Source organism: Haliotis cracherodii, unplaced genomic scaffold (assembly GCF_022045235.1).
Source record: "Haliotis cracherodii isolate W230 unplaced genomic scaffold, xgHalCrac1.p SCAF_12, whole genome shotgun sequence".
In the NCBI taxonomy this organism is placed as follows: Eukaryota; Metazoa; Mollusca; class Gastropoda; order Lepetellida; family Haliotidae; genus Haliotis; species Haliotis cracherodii.
In genome coordinates, this window is record NW_027266267.1 from 23,148,447 (window position 1) to 23,164,906 (window position 16,460).

Here is a 16,460-nt window from a genome sequence, read left to right on the forward strand (position 1 = left end):
GCCCAAAGTGATGCAGGTCTCAGACGTTTGCCACTAAGGTGAGAAACCCATGACCACGGGTATGGTGCTGACAAACCTAGAAACATAATCGGGGCCATACTACGATAGTTTGGATGTGCACTTTTTCGTTTTGTTCAATAGCGAGGGTCATAGCGAAGATATTCTTAAAAGATCATGCAGTCTAACTCTCTGACGTTTCTCAATGAATGCTAAAACGGTGAGTTCAAGATTCTAAACGATCAGAAACAACGCTTCTGTATTGTATTCGTCCAAGGGAATTCCCACTGATCTGGAAGTAGTCCAAGCTGTATATCGTGTAAACTTCACATTTAAACAAATATTCTAAATTGTTGATTGCCAAGTAACTACCCTAATGTAAGGGGACGTATTTCATCACCCAGCCCTTATCATTCCACTTTTAGGTGATTTGACTATAAAAACAACCTCAAAAAGGAAACTTATTAACATATCACATGAGGTAAAGTAATTATTTTCAGATGTTTTAAACAACATAGATTTCCATTAATTTTGTTACATAATGATCGTGCATGCATTCAACATTTTACATGAAGAAATAAGATTGCCAAACAGGTCATGGTGCCAATATAATTAATTATCTCTCTAAAGAATATTACAGAATTTGCAATCAAACATCAGGTGCAGTATTATTTGAAATACAAAGTTAGTAAATCAAACAGAATATTGAATACAAATCTTTTCAAAGTTAAACAAATATTGCAGTAAATTTAAAAGTCAATATCAGGCATAATGTCAGAAAATAAAGTTTGTTATGTGTAACAGTACTTAAAAAGTCTAAACGAAATGACTTGATAATGTCCGCCAAATTTATCACATAAAATCTTATAATCTTATTACAACCTTTCATTCGAACAATGAGGGCGTCGCTTACCAGATCATGAAAGTGACAGTAGGAATCTGATTTATAATCATAGAACCTCGAAAACTTTAACACGGGGTATTCCGAACGATAGTTATGGGTTCAAGGGCTGAATCCATACAATCTAGACCATATACTAGTATTAGCCATTCCAGAACGTTCTTTTGTTCAGGTTTCAAATTTGAAATTGAGAATTTGTCAAGATATGTTTCGAAGCATAGTCACCAATTTGAAATTAGTGCCGTAAAGTACTAGAAGGCTGCCTTCTGATTGGTCATTCTATTGGTCGGTAAAAGTTCGCACAAGGTCGGTTTGACGTGACCCGTAATGGGATGTCCTCAGATCTTTGTTTAGTGGTAGCGAGAACTAAGGTCTGATTTTAATGAGATTGCCAAGAAAAGTAATTGAAATCATCTTTCTGTCTAAATAGTATTGTTACACACCACTATGTACAGAATTGGACCGCAACTTACAACGAAGATGAATCTGGTCAAATTCGAAGTTACAGTCGATAATGTAATTGTGCACTTCATTGTAGAAAACCATAAATGAAGGGTTTTCTACATCCTAAATTGGACCTCTACTTTGTAAGGAAGAGGTTTTTGGTTCAAGCCGAATGTGCAATCCATGGTGTACTCATCCACATCTTTAGGTTTGACAAAAGTACATCTTTGTAGAAAACCTGAAATGATTAAGAAGAGCTCTATCCTTGCTAGGAACTCTCCTAAGCATCGTCGACGTCCTGCGGAGAAAGGAAGATAGTTGTCCACGAGACGAGAGTCAATCTGGCCATCCTCCTTCAAGAAACGCTCTGGTCGGAATGCCTCAGGGTCTCCCCACACCTCCTCATCATGACTCAATGAAAACAGATTGAGAAACACAAGAGTATCCTTCTTGATGGTGTAACCAGCCAGTTCCACATCCTCAGTGGTTGCATGTGGTGTAGACAGCGGTGTGAGGTTAATGATTCGTAGAATTTCGTGAATGGTAGCTTCGGTGTACACCAAATTACGTCTATCGGCCAAGGTTGGACGTCTGGACATACCAACGACAGAGTCTAGCTCCTCCTGTATTTTCTTTTGGACTCGTGGGGTCTTCGCAAGAAGAAGCATTGTCCACATAGTCGTAGTAGCCACTGTATCAAACCCAGCAGCAAACAGATCTCCAATTGTATCCTGAACCCGTTCTTCACTCATACCATTTGCCTTGTCCTCTTCTGTTAATTGTCTTGACTCATTAATAAGACTGTCTGCAACATCCCGGAGATTATCAGAGGAGAATGTTTCCAGGTGGTCCTGAATCCTTTTTCTGCGGATCAGATGTCCTTTCGATAGAAGATCTTTGAACTTGTTGATCCTCTCCTTCATGAAATGCCGTAACCATGGGAAAATATCAACTGGATTCCCAGCAGTAACGAATGTAGAGAAGTCCTGAGTGTGCAGAATGTACTCACAGAAGTCCTTGTCTGCCCTGACATTGCCTTTCCTTCCATAACAGATCTGATATATCACACTCCCCATTGCAATGTAAATGTGATCGTGTGGATCAAACGCTACACCGTTGTACCTCTCAAACTCCTCCAAAATATAGCTCACCTCCTCGTTTATAATTTCTTCAATAGGATTGCTTCGTGCATTAGCGAATGCTTGGAAGGATTTATTTGCTATGCGCCTGTGCAGTTTCCAGGATATGTCGAATTTTCCGAAAGATAGACTTTTGCCATTTTGAATGGACACAGATGAGAAGAACTGTGGTCGACCAGAGAAAGCATCACCTTTGGTAGAAAGCGCCTCCTTGATCAGCTTCCCGTGGATCACTACTGTTGGCCATGCTCCAAACTGCAATTTGATGAGATCTCCATAGATCTTTCTCATGTTCATAAAAGTCAGAAATGGTTTTTTACCAAGAAAAGGCAGATGGCCAATTAAAGGTAGCCCCCAGGGACCAGGGATAGCTTTGTTCCTGTACGTTAACCTGTGTAGGAATGTCAGTAGAGACGCTGATGCCAAGAAGACAACTCCTGCCTTCCCAAGGGTAGTTATGTCACGAAAATACATGCACATGCCGCCCAAATACATCTGAAGAAGAGCCACGGTTGACATCCTGAAACAAGAAAAGATGCATCTTAATGATGTGTTTCATATTTCAACGTCGATTACAACATCATTACACTGCAGTCCGTGTTTTGAGTAACATCCACAGGGGGACTATAAATACAATCAACTGAACCGGAGTGGTATTTTTAGGTTTTTAAACAGGCGTGTCGAAAAGATCTTCAAACAATGATGATGTAAAGTACTTGTTAATAGCAATCAATGTTTTTCTCAGACCCTTTTACGGCAAGTATGGGTAGCTGAAAACCTATTCTACCCCGGATCTTCAGGGTCTCATGTACATTGACCTCTGGCGTCAATCTCCTTGACTTGTTGGAATAACCAGACAGTCTGACAAACATTTCATTCTGACCAGCTCTCTTTCATGTCCTGAGTACGTTTTACACTTTCTGCATGCTATCAGTAGACATTTCTGCTCCTGCATTTCGGTTTCATAAAAATGGCCTGGAACGTGATAAACAGTCATACCACCTCAATAGTAACGTTTCCTAATGATAAACATTTCATCTGTCAATTTTTCTTGATAATCTCTTCGAAAGCTGCACTTACAGTCATATTTAGGGAAATTTACTTACACAGTGAAGTAAAGTAAACGAGTGAACCAGTCAGTAAATATTTGCTAATTAGACTAGTATAGGTGGCCTATCGAAGACTAGTACAATCTACTTATCAGTTTGTAGATTACTATTTATCGTTCTAAGAATCTTCTTCTCCTAATTTACTAATTGTAATAGTATAAACTGATGACCAATATAAACTTTACCATAGATTTAAATCACAAAAAAATAGATGTGTGAAATAATATGCAAATTAAAATTTTTAAAATCTCAACGAAATCAACATGTAAAATGTCATACAGCATTCGTTATTAGCATAACAGTTGCCTGAATTGAGTGTGATATCACAAACAAGTTCAATGACACGTCACATTAATAGTGTGATTGACCACACCCTGATACAAGACACGTAAAAATTCTCCGCGCACTGAAAAAATTAGTCGTCTGATGACGTCTCGCGGAATACGTCGCCATTCTTTTTGGAGTGCCTGGATTCGTGCTTGTCGGTTGGCGGGAGGATGTGGTCGCTGTTGATGACGCTGATCCATGACATCCAAGAAGTGTTCTATGGTGGACATTACTGGGGAACATGCAGGCCATGGCAAAACGTTGACGTTGTTGGCTCGCAAGGAGGTTCTGTACGATTCAGGCTGTATGGGGTCTGGCGTTGTCATACCGTCGAATATCCATTAACGATGACCAGTAGTGTTCTCTCCTGCCCACAAAATCCTCAGCACACCCCTCAACGGCACGACATCCAGAAGGCAACATGCCGGCGCTACCAACAACGTACACTCCGGGCCCATCTAAATCTCTGACGACGATGCTGCGCTGTCAATAACTTCCCATGTCAGGTCTGTTAGCCCTAATCCATAAGCCCTGTGTCGCCTGGCCACAATCTCCAGCCATGTACTGTAAAACATTTGTCGCTGATGTCCGCACTGTCATAAATCGATTCCGTAGATGCAATGTTCGCAAGTACCGGTCTTCATTAAGCTAGTTACCCTACATCTGCCTGTTCCAAGCCTCTCCGATGTCGGCCCGGTCTGTCTGTAACGTCTGTCTGTGGTGTTTTTTTTATCAGTGTGAGTGTCTGACATTCCGTCTGTGTCATATATATACCCTTCTTACACATGTAGTTTCGGCTGCCCAAGCAGCACGTGTTTTTCACATTTTCGCATTTCTACGAAAAGAAAACCGTGCCGTTGTCGTGTATCACTTTCTGCATAGAGCATTGTTGTTTGGGCGATGTGTTTCGCATTACTTTAGTTTAAATTTTGCAATTTCAATTTTAAAGTGGTAAAGTTTCGTTCAGCCTTCAGTATATTTACTAAGCCTATAGTGAGTTTTACTACACTTTAATGAAAGATCGTTTCTTGGTAATTTTGAATCCCTGGTGAATGCTGAATTCTGAATACAATTTGCAAAAAAAACCAAGTAGTTACATACACAATACAGTTGACATATACATATGATTTTCGGTATGTACACAATACTACGAGAGAGTAACTGAGAGTAAATAACTAAAATAAGCAAATTGACACTGGCAAAATTACACACCTCCCTTCTTCATTCAAACATATTATGTAAAGTTCTAAATTCTGTTACTCGTGAACAAATTATAATAAACCAAATATTAATCGTCATCTACTTGTCTCAACATGGCAAGTGTGACACTAACCAAGGCGGAAGTGAGGAATGTCACATGCTCTTGACGCCGAAACTGACTTGAACACATGTGTGACATTAATCTATTGTTCAACGCTCCGTCATGTAGCGGGGAATGCTTGAGTAACTCTATTCCTTAAAAATAATTGAGCCGAGGCCTGAGTTACGAGGATATTCCCTACTGAAAACACATCCCTTTTTACAGTTTTGTTACAAATATTGTCGTGAAAAATGAATGAAAAAAAACAGAACTCGTTGTTGCCTGTATTTATATTCTGTATGAGTCGCCCTTGCGTGATGCTAGAGGAATACGTTCTCTGTCGCTGCACGTGCACCAAGCTCTGTCGCATGCATTTAAATGCATCGTACACGGTGTTCTGAAAAAGTTTTTTGTCAATCCCTTTTACGTCGTAAATGCATCCTGACTGGTATTATGGGATGTACAGACAGGAATAAGGATATATATATATATATATATATATATGTTCATCTGATGTTTCTTCTCTCGTCAAAGGTTGAACATTATTATTGTAACCTGCTGTAACACAACATTATATACATATTACATTTTGTATCTTTGAAGGATTATACATTGGGGCTCAGTTCCGTTATTTTTTAAGGAATGGAAAGTTACTCCGACATTCCCCTCAACATAGGATATCCCTTCTCTCAGCTGTTTCCGCCCGCCATCTACCAGCTAGGATAGTAAATTCGCTGTTTACGAACCTTCTGGCCGCTCTTATCCGTTAAGTCAGTAAAATTCACAAGACGTTTCTCTTAGTGTATGTTTGAGATTTGACAGCCTCGCTTGAACTAGTGTGTATGTAAGAACAACAAAAGTAAAAAGATTACAAAACTTAAAAAGGGAAGCCAGCAGATAATTGCCGCTGATAAGATCAGGTCATCTGTCGGCGCCATTTATCTGCTAGCTTCTCTTGTTAAGTTGCCACCTTTTGGTCTTCTTACATATTCATATACATGCCTTCTGCCTCATAGCATTCCTTTACCTATTGAAGGAGTAAGCGTATACTCCGAAACGTTGTGTTGCTCATTATAAAGAAGTTGACTTCAATAAATTCTCTTCCTTATGTGTATCACTTCTAACTGTTTTTCAAAGACTCAAAATAATAGAGTTCGGGGTTTTCTGACCACATGTGGATCCGCTCATGATCGTCCCCTGTATTTTCTTTTCAGCCTTTAAGTTGGGTTTAACGCCGCTTTTAACAGTATTCCAGTTATATCGTGTCGTGTCAGCTTAATGTGGGAGGAAAGCCTGTAGTGATGCAGGTCTTAGACGTTTACCAGTTCGGTGAAACCCACAAGCACGGGTATGGTGCTGACAAACCTAGAAACATAATCGGGGCGAACTGGGATTCGAACCCACAATCATAGGTTTCTAGCGTGCCCAAGGGACGCAACTCTGCACAGCGAATCGCGGCGCTTTAGACGACTGGGCCACCCGTGCCCCCCACAGATATTTTAAAAAGTCGTGACTGCTATTAACACGCCTATGGCACCGTCATCATTCGAAGTTGTGTAGACACGTCTTCTAAATCAAATTACCAGAAAAGCCTTACAAAATCGAGCCTGCAGTCTAATCCACTTGTTCCGGCCTCAACGAGAACACAAATCTTGGGAACACTTGTCATTATACATTTTATTTCAAATTTGTCCTCCTTTTTGACAATGTGCTATGGTTGAGTGGCCAAGGTCAGGTCACTTTCATATCTTTGTGGTTATATCACTCCATAACAAAACTTGCCTTTGTATTTGGAGAAGCAAATTGTTACATAATTCAATATGAACACTTTCATTATTCATATTTCTTCTTCAGCTGACAACAAAGTCATGTGTAAGGAATTTGAAGACACTACCTTCAAAATTCACGATACCGTGTTGAAACTAATGCTTTGGCTTTGTGAGTACACTTGAACTATAAAAGAAGTATGTTGAATTTTCAAAAGAGTATCTTGAATTTGTCAATATATTTTCTTTGTTATTTCAGCATATTTTTATTTTATTTTTCAAGAACATTTATGACATGATATGGCATTCATAGGAATCATTACGAAGGGATTCGGAATGGACTAAGTAATCCAACAGTTTTTAAGTGTAAGGTCACATAAAATGCGTTTTTATGAAGTTTTTGACAAGTGTAGGTGATAACGCCGGTTTCCATCTCTTTGAAGTTGCATCACAGCTAGACAGCCTAATGTTTAAGGGGGGGGGGGGGGGGGGTGGAGTCAAAGGTGTTAAAGTGCTTCTTTGTCACTCACAATGGTCAAATGGGTACAACATGGGAAGACTCTATCAGGTGTCTCTCGCTCACCCTACCTTCATCACATAAAAAAGCTTATAGGACACTGGCAATCTTCAGCTAGGTACTGCCTCATACCATTCATTTACCTAATGAAGGATTAAGCATATACTCCGAAACGTTGTGTTGCTCATTATAAAGAAGTTGACTTCAATAAATTCTCTTCCTTATGTGTATCACTTCTAAATGTTTTTTCAAAGACTCAAAATAATAGAGTTCGGGGTTTTCTTTTACAGGGTTCCACCCACAGATATGTTAGTGAGTGACATTCAAAAGGAATGTCGGGCTCGTTCGACCAAGCGTGAAATTGTTGAGGACATCTCCTCCAAAATGACCATATGTGGATCCGCTCATGATCGTCCCCTGTATTTTCTTTTCAGCCTTTAAGTTGGGTTTAACGCCGCTTTTAACAGTATTCCAGTTATATCGCAGCGTGTCAGCTTAATGTAGGAGGAAAGCCTGAAGTGATGCAGGTCTTAGACGTTTACCACTTCGGTGAAACTCACGAGCATGGGTATGGTGCTGACAAACCTAGAAACATAATCGGGGCGAACCGGTATTCGAACCCACAATCATAGGTTTCTAGCGTGCCCAAGGGACGCAACTCTGCACAGCGAATCGCGGCACTTTAGACGACTGGGCCACCCGTGCCCCCTTTGACACCAGAAACCACTGGTCACTTAATGTTGGATGGAGGGTAAGGCAGCAGAGTGGTTAAAACAAGTGTTCGATTCCCCACGCGTAAAATATGAGCAAACTTTTTTTCTGTTACTTGTCTGCGGAGTTAAACAACAAATACATAAACACGTCTTATACTTAAGAATTGAACGTCGTTTTGGATGGGATCATTGAAGTGTGAACGGTTTCAAACCGCTGGTTAAACTGTGTGTTTGTTTGTTTGATGTTTAACGCCGCACTCAGCAATATTCCAGCTATATGACGGCGGTCTGAAAATAATCGTTTCTAGACCAGACAATCCAGTGATTAATATCATGACCATCGATCCACGCAATTGGGATACGATGACATGCATCAACCAAGTCAGCGAGCCTGACCACCCGATCCCGTTAGTCGGTTTGCTTAAATTTGAAGTCTTGTGGTTTCGCCGAAGAACATTGCAACAATGTTATTTTGTCGGTATTTGCCGGCTCTCGGTCACATACGTTTCCCCACTCATACTCAGTTACGCAAAGAAAAATAGTTGATCATGTTGACGTTTCTTAACACATCATTACACATCTCCTTGCTATCTATTGTTTATAAGTCCATAGGTTTTAAATTGTAGCTTATACAATAATAACTCCCAAGAGCAAGTGTTTCTTAATGACAACCGTCTCTAATTCAGGAAACAAAGATTTAAACATATAACGTAACGGCGGATGTGGCACAGCAAGTTGGTTATTTCTGGCTGAGTTGATAAAATTGCAACTAGTCGGGCTTGAGTTGTCTTTTTGTGAACCCAAACAACTGAATAGTCGTGCATCTGCACTGTATAACTGACCAACTCATAGAATAATAATTGGTCAGCTGACGTACTTATATAAGCAGCCTAATTGCTGACATAGTAAATGTCAAGTACTTGTAAACAGCAAATAGCGACTGTCAAGTTAATCAGAACTGAGTCGCTCAGCAGAATAATGATCGGTCTGCCGCCTTTAAAAGCAGGCAGGTTGTGTTAACAAGTTAGACTCTTTGCCACCACCAGTGCATGGCGATGTTACATTGACCTCGCCTCGGCGCATCGAGGTCATGTTTATATTTTTGTTCAACTTCCTGTAACCTATTCTTAAGATTTGATTTATCCCAAATATTGTTTGTAAATTTGTTCAGAGAATGAAATTATGTTGACATATTTCTAGATTATGTTGTTTATATTCAAAGAATATTCTTTTTCAAGGATTCTTTTTTTTGTATACAGAGCTCTATTTATGAATCTGTACTGGAAATCTATTAGTTTAACATCAGTGGCACACATGTTATAATTATTGAAAACATTATTCCATAAAATCCTTTGATTAAGTTCATTTTCCCATTTATTAAACATAAGAGGAAAGTCATTTAGTAGCTATGAGTTATTCAAAACTTAAAATGTGTGTGCCGATATGATAACTTAATAAGTTTATATGTCATTTATACATGCCTTTGGATTCTGTGATGAAAATACTATTTTTTATCATATAATGGGTAGGTTTCTCGGCAGGATAAAGCCAACGGATAAAAACGATATCCGTTGGAGTCATATGCCGATAGAGATGCAAATATGAAAGGTCAAGTAGGGACTTCTTTCACTATTTATAAACAAACATGGCGTCGCCCTCGTCATTCGGCGATCGAGTCAGAATTAACCATCGGGAATCTTGATAAACTACGGGGATAATTGCTATGATTATCAAAAGAACAGTCTAATATACTGAAAATCAGTGTCTAACTGTGACGTAGATAAGGCATTTTATAAGTTTTGGCAACTTTGGAGATATAAATTTCGAAACAATTTTGCGAGGGCACCAGGCCTAGCCAAGCGGGATCAGTAGCCATGTCTGTGCTTGTAGACTTCTGCGGCTTGAAACCTTCTCCACAAATTAAAATAAACTGTTTAGTTGGATTTACCCGAAATATATGTGAATTGTTACCTTGTTGCGTTTTGTCGCTGTGTGTACATCTGACTACACTTCTTAACGTTATGACAGGACAGAGCGACTGTCAACAACGTCTGACCGTGGCCGTGACGTCTCATAGACTAGGGTTAGAGTAGCTTCCCTTTGACAAAGGGCAGTTACTCTAGCGGACAGACCGATGGATTGCCTCGAAAGGCAATTAAAAACGATTGTTGTTTTGCGTTTATGTTGCTTCGCCACTGTATAAAATAGATTTCAGTTGGAACTATATTAGCTAATGTCACTGTCCGACTGACACATCACTTACCCGCGGACGTAATAAATATTAATGCACGCATTCCAGGAAAACTCGCGATGTTTCGGTAATGTTTGAGAGAGGGAAAGCGATTTTGAACTATAGAATTAAAGACAGTTAGACATTATATGATAAAGAGGTTACCACGCTTGTGTGTTTTGGGATGGTAAATATCCTGTATTAGGAATAAACACTATGTATCAAAGGTCAAGTAGGGACTACTTTTAGTGTTTATAAACGAACATGGCGTCGCCCTTGTCATTTGGCAATCGAGGCAGAATTAACCATCCCATCGGGAATCTAGATAAACTACAGAGATAATTGCGATTAATATCGAAAGAACAGTCTAATAGACTGAAAATCAGTGTCTAACTGTGGCGTCGCTAAGGCATATGTGATGTAAATACAATTTTTTATTGTTTTTATTTGGAAACATTAACAGAAAATATAAAAGAGTAGAATGTTGTGAAGGGAATGTATTTTGTAAGTTGAACAGTATTATATTTCACAATTAAATGTATAGTGAATGGGGATATATAAACAAGGTGTCCCCTATATAAATTACATAATGCATTACATCATGCACGCTCCGGGAGCGCAACGGCGGAAAATGTTGAGCGACGTCCTGACGATGTCCTGACGATGTTCTGACGATGTCCTGACGATGTTCTGACGATGTTCTACCGTTCTTAGTGATGTGATACCGTTGCGCTGCCGTACTAGTACCGATCCCATAAATCGCCAAATTTGTGCTGCGGTATAGCTCCGGCGTCCGAGACAGGCTAGGTGTGACAGGACTTTTAATGTAACGCATCTTCATAATGGGTCATCAAAAGGTCTATCATATCTAAGGCCTTTTAAATCACTGCACCCTTTGCATATATCGTTTTGTGGCGATTGGCGACAATATTTATCGATTAGCGACAATATGTGCCGTGAACTTTTGCATATATTGTCGCCAGCGATAATATGTGCCCGGCGACAATATATGCCCTAAGCAAACCCGACTCCCTGCCCTGAGAATAGAAATAATTCAAGAATAACACACACACACACACACACACACACACACACACACACACACACACACACACACACACACATATATTAATAATTGAATAAGTGGAGTAAGATTTCGTAATAATTAATAAGTAAATAAGTGGAGTAAGATTTAGTAATAATTAAATAAGTGGAGTAAGATTTATATATACGATTTGGAAGGGCGCGAGTGATGACGAACACCCATTGCATCGAGTAAGCAATAGTCACAAGGAACAGTTGCGTAAAGTACTCACCCCAACTAGGACGCGAGTTCCCTTACTCGGAGTACAGATTGAAAAGTGTATTCCACACACGTAGAAATCAATGATGTGGAAGTACTGTAGCGCTACTCAGACAGCAACTCTCAAGCATATCACTTATACGTCTGCACTCAAATAAAGTGATGAATAAAATACCCAGGCTTGGAAAGATATACTTGCCAATCGAGGATTTCCATTGGCTGATGCAGATTTTACACAACCAATCAGATCAGCTATTGTATCTGCCTGTGTAAACTCGACAATCACTCAACTTGTTGCTCGTCGTCAAATTTATAGTTGCTGCTACATTTAACCGGTTTCAAAGTTTCAATAACAAAAGAAATTGGCATATGACATTTGAGAGCCCCTTTGTGCTTAGATTCGACTCGCTCACTCTTCGGCTGTAGCCCACGTATAAAGTGATGTTGGATATGATGGAATGAGGTTCAGCTGTGGAATGCTTGATGTACGAGACAAGAGAGAGATTGTTTATTGATTTGTCGCGCGTCGTTACATAGGTTGTATCTGTCCAGAAAATGATTATATAATTTGAACATACTGCCCAGCCACAAGGCTTATGAAACAGGTTTAATATGAAGCAATAATTACTTAAACTAGTTTACGTAGCGTAGTGGTTAAAGAGTTCGCTCGCCACGCCGTCGACCCGGGTTCGATTCCCGACATGGGTACAATGCGTGAAGCCTATTTCTAGTGTCCCCCGCCGTGATATTGCTGGAATATTGCCAAAAGCGGCGTAAAACCATACTGACTCACTCACTCACTCACTACTAGTATACATAAACATAAGAAGGATACTGTTCGTATCCTGTACAATACGGTATTCAACCATGAATTTGAAAATATTCGTTTTTGATAGGTCCATCAGAGGTATCAATCACAATAAACCCCCTCTGATTTGACGGCCGCATCGCCGAGGAAGCTGATATTTTTAGAATAGTACTTCGTTTGCAGTCATTGTCGGTGGGCATGTTTAAATAATTATATTTGCAGTGGCAGGCTACAAAATGCAAAGCTGCGGTTACTACGATATTCAAAGGATGTGTGGCAATTCATATCGTGCTTAAACACTTTAGAAATGTGCAAAGAGGATTTATTTCAAGTTTTGAGGACAACAGAGAGCTTGCAATTTTTCGCTTTTCTATATACGACTGTGACGTCATATCTTTTGCGTCACAATGAGCTATATGACGTCATAATATTTATGGGCGTTGTAGAGCAAAACCTTTGCAAGCATTGCTTAAAATAAAGTCGGAAATGCGAGAAAAATGCTTTTCGAACTTCATTTGATAAATACGAATCATAGGGCTATAAAAAAGCATATATCAAAAACTCAAATCTAAATGAACTCGCCTATCCTAACCGACACTGGGATTAGCCTTTAAGGTTCATTTACAGGTGAAATGATGATCAACTTGAAAATAGTCATGTGTCGTCATGCAAAAAATGGCATAAGGCCTGACGTAATCACCAACTCCTGTCCAATGGTCATGACCTCTGACCTGGGTTGGGGGTGGTCTCAAAATATTGCTGTTATCACATTTCATTGAGATACGCGGGTTAGCATTTAAGTTATGTACTGCATTATATTTGCTTGGAAGATGATGGTATAGCGAGTCTCTGTTTGTACAGATGATTTCTTCAGCCAACATCTGACTCAGCTGATGACGTATCTGAATCAGAACTATCACCCAATCGTATATCTAGTGGCAACAAGGTCGATGTCTTCGCCGCTGCGTTGGAAGAAAGAACGGTCTGTAATAAAACGTAATCTTCAGCCTTTTGTCATACCTTGTGTTGATCAACCCTGCGACATTTGTGAGTTTGAATATTGAGTTGTCTTACCACCAACCCTCTACAGTTAGCCCAGATAAGCTCAATGGAGTTGAGCTCATAACGTTTGAGCTACACACCGTTTTGTACCCCATGACATCTGTAATGTACTTCTCTTGTTCCTTATTCAGGAGAATTTTCTTTCATTTCTTTCAAGTTTTCCTTTTCACGGTTTAGGGTTTGAGACGACCCCTACCTTCTTTGGTCCATTTGTCATACTTTAGCCTTGTTTTGTGAAAGTTTCAGAACGAGGACAGTTCAGAAACACACCGCAACGGAATCACATGTGCATATTTATATAGTCCGTTTCTAACCTTCCTCGTTGGACTGAGTATATCTGAACTTTCTGTTTTCGTTGGAATTTTCTCCTGTAAAATTAAAGATAGGACTAGTCTTGTTATAACTGAAATACTTCAAACCACAGGTAGTTAGATCGATAGTTACTTGATTCTTCAACATCAAGCTCTCTTTTTTTTAACGGGCAGAAAGCATTTTACTGGCATTTCCGACAATACTGTGGTTTTCTGTTTTCGGTTTTCTGGGTGGGGTGGGGCATCCAATGTTATCTTACGAAGTTGCCCTGCTACGTGCTTTCAGTGCTTGTCATAAGTTCGTTTGAAGTATTACCATGTGAACAAACTGCTTGTATAGAGCGTATAAAGCGTATAATAAATAAAGTGTATACTGGCGTGAGTGAAGTATTGTGTCGGTCAATGAGAGCAAGGGCCGGCACAGGAATGCTGATGGGAAAGTTCGGAGTCTGGGATGATAGACCAATTACTCCCTAACTAAAATATCCCTAGCCTTGGCTGACCTGGAGAGACTAGGGCTTCAAAGAGTACTCGAATGAATGAATGAATGAATGAATGAATGAAAACGAACGAACGAACGAACGGACGAATGCATTTCTTTATTTCCTCCAGAGTTGAATCCGAAGATTTTACATTATTTACAATACATCAATGGAATTACTTGTCTATATACAATGAAATCATGTTATACACTGCTATGAATAAATAATCACAATGTACATTTTGAGAGCAGTAAGATATCTAGTAGATATACATAAGGTGTTTCTTTAAATTCCATGTGAAGTGGCAGAAAGACATTATGATGCTCTGCCAAGTATCGTAATCAAGTTCGTTAGTCAAGTCATGGATATCTGCACCGAGAAAGATTGAAAGCATATCATCATCGTCAAGCATATCTATTTTCACTTATACATCTACATCAAGTTTATCAATCAGGCATGAGAAGAAATTATTTCTGTCAGGCATAAACTTTTCACAGTGCAAAATAATATGGCAATCATAGTCATAGCAATGTCTATTACAATGGTTACATTCTTTCGACACTTTTGCTCTTGATCCGATTTTAATACAAAGTTGCAGGGGTTTTCTTAAATGTGGATAGAGATACATTACATTATAAAAAAACATGCATTTGTAACCGTTTATGAATGTTATGGCATCGTGAAAGATCTGGTCTCTGTGCTAGTCTCTCTCTCCAGATGTACTGTTCATTCTTAGTCAGTTTATCCTGCTACACACAACCGTAACATCGGCGAGCTCTTTATTCTGTGTTATTGTATTGTCTTTTCCTTCGTCCTCGTTGTCGCTCGGGTTGCAAAAAACAGTCTGGTCATGGTCTCATGACCGAACCGCTACCCTCTCTCTTTTTTATTCTCCGTTTTCAGTCACCATTCGGCAAAGTCCGACGGGCGTCGTTGTCCAGAACCCGTAGATTTTATTTTCTAGCGGTTTAATTGCACATTTTTATCATGTATTGATTTGATTTGTTATCTCATATATATTTGTTACATTATCCATGTAATGAAAATGTTTTTGTAACTTTGATTTTCACGCTGTAGCGGGAATGTCTGGTACTTGTAGATATTTTTCATGTATTTCTGGTCATTTTTACCACGTCAATAAAGGTCTGGTTGTAAATCATCATCATCATCATCAACATCATCATCATCATCATCATCATCATCATATCATCATCATCATCATCATCATCAACGTTTCACTAGATAGTTTCCGGGTCGTCTTAATACTGGGTGGTCATTCGAAACTCATGTTTTATTTAACTTATCTATTATCTTGTCAAAGTTTTTATTTAGCCCCTCTCACCTATTACTGTTATAAGGGGCGGTCGGGTAGCCTAGTGGCTAAAGCGTTAGTTCGTCACGCCGAAGACCCGGGTTCGATTCCCGACATGGGCACAATGTGTGAAGCCCATTTCTGGTGTCCCCCGACGTGATATTGCTCGAATATTGCTAAAAGCGGCGTAAAACCATACTCACTCACTCACTCACTCACTCACTATTACTGTTATACAGTTGCTTAGCAAATCAGCTTGTGCAGTTGTCTGTGAAAATTGGGTTTTTGATTCTTTATATTGTCGTCTATCGATATAATCAGCTGATTGTAATAAACCTGCGTTTCCATCATTACTTTACTCTTGTTCACCGACACTCGAGTCTCTGGAGGTTCTACTACACCAAATCAGAACCAGTTGGGACAGTGCGGTTTTCGTAGGGAGCCTTCAGGGCAGATCGAGAGATATCTGCAGGCTGTGATTGGAGGATATTCTGTAAGATTTTTATGTCTTTCAAATGTACATCCATCCAGTTATTCAAACTGACCATGTCTTTTTCAACATGATGACTTATGCTGAATGTGACCACAGCTATTTTCAAGTAGGTGATATTTGGTGCGAAACTGGGCGTGGTGTGTTCAGCTTCCTGTACTCGGAAAAGGAGCTGGCTAAGCTAGTCATTTTTTTTATGTTTTTATTGCTACTCTAAGGCCAAACTGTGCACACACGTACAGGTAATAG

The 16,460-nt window shown here is 39.5% G+C and overlaps 1 pseudogene; it reads right to left on the bottom strand.

Moving 5' to 3' along the window:
- Nucleotides 1–484: 484 nt before the first annotated feature.
- On the bottom strand, nucleotides 485–11,890 carry LOC139457666 (cytochrome P450 1A1 pseudogene; annotated as a pseudogene).
- Nucleotides 11,891–16,460: the final 4,570 nt, after the last annotated feature.